The sequence below is a fragment of the Chrysochloris asiatica genome, unplaced genomic scaffold (assembly GCF_000296735.1).
Source record: "Chrysochloris asiatica unplaced genomic scaffold, ChrAsi1.0 scaffold00062, whole genome shotgun sequence".
Classification (NCBI taxonomy): domain Eukaryota; kingdom Metazoa; phylum Chordata; class Mammalia; order Afrosoricida; family Chrysochloridae; genus Chrysochloris; species Chrysochloris asiatica.
Window position 1 is genome coordinate 4,192,955 of NW_006408580.1, and position 7,108 is coordinate 4,200,062.

The 7,108-nt window shown below is 41.2% G+C and overlaps 1 pseudogene; it reads left to right on the top strand.

The window, feature by feature from the left end:
- The first annotated feature begins 6,092 nt into the window (after nt 1-6,092).
- LOC102836711 lies at nt 6,093-6,977 on the top strand (annotated as a pseudogene).
- The last annotated feature ends 131 nt before the right edge of the window (nt 6,978-7,108 follow it).

Consider the following 7,108-nt stretch of genomic DNA (forward strand, 5'->3'; position numbering starts at 1 on the left):
TCTTACAAAGAAATAAAACTGTAAGCATAGGAGTGTTGTTGTTGTTGCTAAGTACTCAAATTTACTCAGGTAAATTTGAATTGCCAATCTTGCCACTTGAACCAACCTTGCGATCGAGTGCTTACCCTACAGTGCCAGGACTCCAAGTAGGTAAGTAAAGATAGCAAATAGTAACAGTGATTGGATCTAGATCGTGGATTTTAGATACTTTAAACAACACTTATACTTTTTTGTGTTTTAATTTTTTCTTTAAGACTTTTTAAAAGAATTTTAATAATAAGATAAATATGTGTGCAAGATACAAAATTTTTAAATGAGTGTGCTGTAGGATAAGCACAGGACTGCTAGCCACAAGGTTGGCAGTTCAAACCCATCAGCTGCTCATGGAAAACCCTGTACAGGGTCGCTGTGAGTCGGAATCCACTAGACAGCACACAACAACAACAAAACATGAACTACAAAGAAAATAAGTCATCCAGACGCATTGTTTCATTATGAAAAAATGTAGACATTTTGAAGAGCAGGGATTTCTCCCTTGTGCTCAGTTACTGCCTAGAGCAGCCAAGCTTAGTACCATCCAGCAGACTAGAACTTCACCTTTAGCTTAATTTGAGACAGACTCCACCTGAGGCACCAAGAGCACCTTCTCTTCTTTTTTTTTTAACTGAGTTGAAACCTAATTGGAGTTTTGGTGTGGCTCTGTGGGTTAATATGCTAGACTTCAAAGTCAGTTTGAACCCCAAGGTCAGCGGTTCAAACTCACCAGCTGCTTCTCAGAAGCCCTATACAGGGTCACTATGGGTTGGAACCAACTCGACGGTACTTAACAAGAACAAAACCTGATTGTATAATATTTATATACCTTCATTATTATTAAATTAGGAGGTGAAAAAAAAGAAGAATTTTTGACATTTGTTTTCAAGTTTGTGTTTATTTTCAAGTTAAGTCCCAGGAACAAAAAACCAACACAGAGAGTTTCAGAAGAATTTCAGAAACTGAATGACTGATGATGAAAGTTGGGAAAAAAGCCATTTCACCACATCTATCATTCCTTTTGTTTTATTTGCTTCTGTCCTTGATTTGCAGCCTGCATACCTTCAGTTTCCACTTGATTTGTGGCTGCTTCTTGGAGTCATAAGTTGTATGGGGAAGCACACTTAATATTCTTCTTTATGTACTTGTAGAAAAGGGGGAAGGGAAGATGACTGATAAAACTCATACATAATTTTTGTCTAGGTTGCATATGCATAATTTTCAGTTCCTGTTAAATTTAAAGTAATTGTCTACCCAAATGTCTATAATAGATCTTTGCATGGGTAGAGGCATAAACAATATGTACATGTTTGAATACATGAAAGAAGAGAGGGAGGGAGAGAGACAACTTGAGCTTGATACATTACATTACATGGTTACACTATTGTTAAGTGCTATCAAGTTGATTCCAATTCATACTGACTCTGTATAAGGTTTCTGAGAAATGGCTGGAGAGTTTGAACCACCGACTTTGCAGTTAGCAGTCCATTCTTTATCCTACAGAGCCACACCAGGACTCCAACTCACAGTTTGGTGGTGGTGGTGGTGGTGTTGGGTGACATCAAGTCAATTCAGACTCATTGCGACCCTCTACACAACAGAATGCAGAAGCATCACAGTCATTACTACACTTGAGCCCATTGCTGCTGCCACTGTACCAATCCATCTCATTGGAGGGGGAGGTCTTCCTCTTTTTTGCTGACCCTTCCACTTTACCAAGAGTCCTGGTGTGGCACTGTAGGATAAGCACAGGACCCCAAGGTCAGTATGAACCGCAAGGTCAGCAGTTCAAACTCACCAGTCGCTCCTCGGAAACCCTATACAGAATCACTATGAGTTGGAACCAAGTCAACAGCACTTCACGAAAATAACAACAACCACTTTACTATGCATGATGTCCTTCTCCAGGGACTAGATCCTCCTGATAATATGTCAAAATTAGGAGAGACGAAGACTCACCATCTTGGCTTCTAAGGAACATTCTGGCTGTACTTCTCCCAACACAGACTTGTTTTGTTCTTCTGGCAGTCCATGGTACTTTCAACATTTCCCCCACATACTATAACTCAAATGCACCAATTCTTTGATAGTCTTCCTTATTCATTGTTCATCTCTCACATGTACATGAGAGTTGACATTTATTTTCATGGTTGAAAATACCATGACTTCGGTCAGGAGCACCTCTTTGCTCTTCAACACTTTAAAGAGGTCTTGTGCAGAGATTTGCCTAATGCAATACTTTGTTTGATGTCTTGACTGCTGCTTCCACAAATGTGAATAGTGGATCCAAGCGAAATGAAGTCTTTGACAACTTTAATCTTTTCTCCATTTATCATGTTATTTGTTGGTCCAGTGATGAGGATTTTTGTTTTGCAACTCATATGAAGGCTGTAGTCCTCTTAGCTTTAGCAAGCAAGGTTGTATCATCTGCATGTTGCAGGTTGTTAATGAGTCTTCCTCCAATCCTAATGCCACATTCTTCTTCATATAATGCAGCTTCTCAAATTATTTGCTCAGTTTACAGATTGAATAAATATAATGGAAGAATAGAACCTGGTACACACCTTTCCTGATTTTATACCGCTCAGTATCCCTTTGTTCTGTTCGAACATCTGTGTATAGGTTCCTCATGAGCACAATTAAGTGTTCTGCAATAACTATTCTTCGCAATGTCATTCATAATTTATCATGATCCACACAGTTGAAAGCTTTTGCACAGCCAGTAAATCACAGATAAACATCTTTTTGGTATTCTTCTGCCTTCAGCCAAGATCCATCTGACATCAGCAATGATATCCCTCATTCCACATCCTCATCTGAATCTGGCTTGAACCTCTAGCAGTTCCCTGCCAATGTACTGTTGAAGCTGCTTTTGAATTGTCTTTAGCAAAATTTTGTTTGCATGCAATATAAATGATATTGTCCAATGATTTCCACATTCCGTTGGATCATCTCGCTTTGGAATGGGCACAAATATGGATCTTCCTATCAGTTGACCAGGTAGCTGCCTTCCAAATTTCTTGACATTGATGATTGACTGCCTCCAGTGCTGCATCAGTTTGTTGAAAGAGTTCAATTTATATTCCATCAATTCCCAGAGCCTTGTTCTTTGCTAATGCCTTCAATACACCCGGAACAATTTCTTTCAGCACCATTGGTTCTTGACCATTGCTACCTCTTGAAATGGTTGACAATCAACCATTTATTTTGTATTCCTTCCATCTTCTTTTGATGCTTTCTGCATCATTAAATATTTTACACATAGAATCCTTCAATATTGCAAGTCAAGGCTTGAATTATTTCTTCTGTTCTTTCAGCTTGAGAAATGTTGAGCATGCTTTTCCCTTTTGGTTTTCCAACTCCAGATCTTTGCACATTTCATTATGATATTTGACTTTGTCTTCTCGAGCTGCCCTTTGAAATTTTCTGTTCAGCTCTTTTACCTCCTCATTTCTTCCATTTGCTTTAGCATCTCTACATTGGAGAGCAAGTTTCAGAGCCTCTTCTGACATTCCCTTTATCTTTTCCTTCTTTCTTGTCTTCTTAGTAACCTTTTCCTTTATTCCTGTCTGATGTTTTTGATGTTATCCCACAACTCTTCTGCTCTTCGTTCATTAGTGTCTAATGCATCAAATCTGTTCTTGAGATGATCTCTAAATTCAGATGGAATACGTTCAAGTTCAAATTTTGGCTCTCATGGACTTGTTTTAATTTTCTTCAGCTTCAGTCTGAACTTGTGTATGAGCAATTGATTGTTCCAAAGTCTGTCCTGGCCTTGTTTTGGCTGATAAGATGGACCTTTTCCATGATCTCGTCCCACAGATGGGATCAGAAATCAATTTGATTTCTGCATATTCCATCTGGTGGGGCCCATGTCTTTTATGTTGTTTAAAAATGGTATTTCAATAAGAAGTCATTGATCTTACAAAATTCTATCATGTGATCTCCAGCATCATTTCTATCACCAAGACCATATTTTCCAACTACTGAGTCTTCCTCTTTGTTTCCAACCTTTGCATTCCAATCACCAGTAATTATGAATATATCTTGATTGCATGTTTGCTCAATTTTAGAATGAAGAAATTGGTAGAATTTTTCAACTTTATCATTACCAGCTTTAGTGGTTGGTGAATACATTTGTTGTAGCAAGGGGAGAAAGGAGTCAGTTTGTCTCAATTTCTCCTCCAAGTAAGGGGGGGAAGGGAGTCTCCCCTAAAAAGTATAATTATAAGCTTGCCTTCAAGGAGTTCTGGTAGCAATGTGGTTACAAGTCGGACTGCTAACCTCAAGGTCAGAAGTTCAAAACTACCAGCCGTTCCGCAGGAGAAAGATGAGGCTTTCTGCTCCATAAAGATTTACAGCCTCAGAAACCCTGTGCAAGGTCACTATAGGTCAGAACCGACTCCACAGCACACCACCACTGATCCTTCCTCATTTCCAACCTTTACATTCCAATCACCTTTAATAACTAATACATCTTGATTGCATGTTTGATCAATTTCTGACTGAAGAAGTTGATAGAATACTTCAATTTCAGCATCACTGGCTTTAGTGGTTAGTGTCAAAATTTGAATCCTGTTGTTGGTCTTCCTTGTAGGCATATGGATGTTACCCTATTACAGACACCAATATACTTGAAGATAGATATTGAAATGTTCTTTATGATGATTAATGCGGCAACATTCCTCTTCAATTTGTCATTCCCGGCATAGTAAAGCATATGTTTGTCAGATTCAAAATGGCCAATATCTGTCCATTTCAGCTCACTAATAACTTAGGATATCAATCTTCATGCGTCCCATTTCGCTATGAGACTCAGTGGCAACCAGCAGCAAGAGTTGCCCCAAGGGATGCTACCACTGGACCACCACTGTTCCTTGAGGCAACACTTGCTGCTGGGTGTCATTGAGTCCATTCTGACTCATGGTGACCCCATATGCTACAGACTAGACTTGCTCCAGTGGGGCCACTCTAGGCTCAATGAAAAGGCACTAACACCTCTGCTCATTGACAATGCAGCCCAACGTAGGCAGAACAACCAAAAGAGCCATTAGTGTGGTGGGACAGGAAGCGGGAAGGAAGAAAAATTGAGAGCTGTATTTCTAATCATTCCCTCCTCTGGTATGGTTTAGAAAGTCAGAAGAGTCAATCCCTCTGGGAATGGGAGGACACTGTGCAAATACAGACCCAGTTGCGGCACTGGGAAACCTTTCATGAAAGCAGTCTTGGCCTCCAACTACTATTTCTTTGCCTCTTTTTTCCCGAGTGGCTATTTTCCTTTCTATCTGGCAGCAAATCTGTGGGATTAATGCCTACTCTGTCCCACTCTGTAAAATGTCTCAGCCGGTTCTGCAATACTCCTGAGGCAGCTGCCAAAAGGTTAAGAGGGTGAAAAGGAGTTGGCAAAAACTCATGTCATTTGGACAAATTATCCATCTTCTTACAAAGGCTGTGAGATAACCGTTTCTTGAGGTTGAGGAGCCCATGGTCTGGTAGAGCCAACTCCTGCCCCAAGACCAAGTCAAGCTGCCATTCTTGGGCCAACTCTGCAGCAGGCCCCATTAGGAAGCAGCCAAGCAGGGACCTGACCCAAAACACTGGCTTTATTCACAGGGTGCCATGCTGCAGCTGCCTTCCTTCCCTCTTCAGAGGACACGCCTGCCTCTCAGTTCCTGCTACCCTTGGTTTGTGCTTTGCTAGGTTGACTGATGTTTTCATTGCCCACTCCCACCCCGGTGCTTTGTTTTTTCTTTTTTTAATTGAAGTATAACTTAGACACTTTAAAAGGCACACATCTTAAGTATTAAGGCTAGATGATTTTTTATGGACAACCATGTGCATATGATCAAGATAAAGAGCATTTCCATTCCTCAAGAAAGGTCCTTTGGGATGGCGGCGTTTTTCTGCAAGACATGTTTTCAGGACCTCAATCCTTCGCCATCCGAACCAGGAGGGCATCAAGTTGACAGCTAGAAGTATCAGTCATGCTCGTGGCCAACTAAAAGGCCTCCCAGACGTTTCATTTCTTTCGCTTGGGTTTGCGGCGGGGCACGAAGCGGATGGCGGGTGAAAAGGCTGAGAAGCCTCCTACCAAGGTGGAGAAGCCGCCTACCAAGGTGAAGAAGCCTATAGTCAAAAAAGCAAATGCCAGTGGCAAAGCTAAGAAGACTAATCTCAAGAGCAAAAAACCCAAGCAGGGGAAGCCGCACTGCAGCCGAAATCCTGTCTTAGTCCGAGGAATTGGCAGGTATTCCCGATCGGCCATGTATTCTAGAAAGGCCATGTACAAGAGGAAGTATTCAGCTGCTAAATCCAGGGTTGAAAAGAAGAAGAAGAAGGTTCTTGCTACTGTCACAAAGCCAGTTGGTGGTGACAAGAATGGTGGTACCCGAGTGGTTAAACTGCACAAAATGCCTAGTTATTACCCAACTGAAGATGTGCCTAGGAAACTGTTGAGCCACGGCAAAAAATCCTTCAGTCAGCATGTCAGAAGACTGCGGTCCAGCATCACTCCTGGGACCATTCTGATCATCCTCACTGGGCTCCATTGAGGCAAGAGAGTGGTTTTCCTGAAGCAGCTGGCCAGTGGTTTGCTCCTTGTGACTGGACCTCTGTCCCTCAATCAAGTTCCTCTGCGTAGAACACACCAGAAATTTGTCATTGCTACCTCCACCAAAATTGATATCAGTGGTGTGAAGATCCCCAAACAATTCACGGATGCTTACTTCAAGAAGAAGAAGCTGCGGAAGCCCCGGCACCAAGAAGCCGAGATCTTCGACACTGAGAAAGAAAAATACGAGGTTACAGAGCAGCGCAAAGTGGATCAGAAAGCTGTGGACTCACAAATTATGCCAAAAATCAAAGCCATTCCCCAGCTCCAAGGTTACCTGTGTGCTGTGTTTGCTCTCACAAATGGAATTTATCCTCACAAATTAGTATTCTAGATTTCTTACAAAGAAAGAACCTCATTAAATAATTGATAAATTAAAAAAAAAAAAAAAAAAAGGTCCTTTGGGCAACATCCCAATCATTATTGCACCTCATTCCACCTGCAACAAGGGTAATCATAATTCTG